Genomic DNA, 1,441 nt, shown 5'->3' with positions numbered 1-1,441 from the left:
TTGGATAAAAGAAAAATATTATTTATGCAACTCTGATAGGTCCAGTTACAAAATTTTTGCAAGCTATGTATATAGCTATTGATTATTATTCAACCTATGGTATGCCAAATTAAAGTGTAGGCTTATGGTATACATTTTATTCCTTTATTCTCATATACTAGTTTCAAGATTTAACATAGCAAAGATGTAACAAATTAACGTCTTTCACTTGTATGCTATTAGCAACATACAGTGTATCCCAGCACACAACAAAGATTGCGACATTGAATGTCGTAGTTTCCACCATCCAAGTCATTACCATCTTTTCCTAACCCAACTGGTCCAGCAATTTGACGTATTCCTTCTATTTTATAAACTGCAAGCAGACAATAATACATTTTTAGGAATATGGAAGTTTGGAAACATGTTGAATTATAATTTGTAATTTATAACATGAGAAATACAATCATACTTGAAAAGAAAATATCATATGTTATAAATATAGATACTTGATAATGAAATAATGAAATACATGTTTTTCTTCACTTTTGAACATAATTCAAAAAGGGGAATTTAGAGTTAATAAGTAAAAGCCTTTTATAAACAATGTTTTTTATGTCTTATTTATAAGGAAAAGTATAGGATACCAATATACTATCTGCCAACTTATTACCAACAATAATTAATTATTATATTTTAAACACATGTATAAAGAAACACATCCAGAAAATACATCTATAAAGACACTTCTATTAGATACAGCCATAAAAAAGACATTTTTATTAGACACATCCATAAAGACATTTCCATTAAATATAGTCATAAATAAGAGTTGGCAGAAGTTGGCAGAAATATTGTTGGTAACATAGCGAAATTGTATTTATAAATGCTAAAACAAACCTGTTCCTGGGGTACATCCTGTTGCTGGTAAGTCCCGAGCTAGAATCTCGGAAGGGATTAGAACAATCACGGCTAAAATTGCAAGGATCAAAAGAGCATTCTTGAAAGCCATCTTTTAGTTGAAATATATTTTTGCTAAAAAGAGATAGAGAGTATTTTGTATAAAAAGAAAAATAAAAGAAAGCAGTATGTGGTAGACACCTTAACTTATTACTAAGTATATATAGGGGTGCACATCAGCTTATGAACGTGCCGAGCTGGGTTAAAATGGTCAATTCAATATATAATTTTGTAAATTTATATAATAAATGAATATAATTTATCTTTAAAAATTAAATTTACGGTAATATTAGGGAGATAAAAAAACAGCCAGAATTTATCTTATTTAGCATTCATTAATTATCGCAACAATTAATGAATACTAAATAAAGTAAGTTAGGGCTGTTTTTGCCCGATTTTCTTTAGTTACCAAATATTTCTGTTTTCCATATTATATAACTTTTAATTATTAAATTTAACGAAAATGCTAGGGAGACAAAAAAAATAGCTAGATCAGAACTTA

At 28.1% G+C, this 1,441-nt stretch overlaps 1 long non-coding RNA gene across 1 annotated transcript; it reads right to left on the bottom strand.

Moving 5' to 3' along the window:
• LOC140176479 (uncharacterized) lies at nucleotides 1–1,059 on the bottom strand. Its single transcript, XR_011868081.1, has 2 exons — nucleotides 880–1,059; nucleotides 1–355 (listed from the first exon to the last, which is right to left on the bottom strand). It is a non-coding gene; the product is annotated as an uncharacterized lncRNA (long non-coding RNA).
• Nucleotides 1,060–1,441: the final 382 nt, after the last annotated feature.

The sequence above is a fragment of the Arachis hypogaea genome, chromosome 11, assembly GCF_003086295.3.
Source record: "Arachis hypogaea cultivar Tifrunner chromosome 11, arahy.Tifrunner.gnm2.J5K5, whole genome shotgun sequence".
Lineage (NCBI taxonomy): Eukaryota > Viridiplantae > Streptophyta > Magnoliopsida > Fabales > Fabaceae > Arachis > Arachis hypogaea.
The sequence above is the reverse complement of the archived record's forward strand: the minus strand, read 5'-3'. Positions and strand labels throughout refer to the sequence as shown.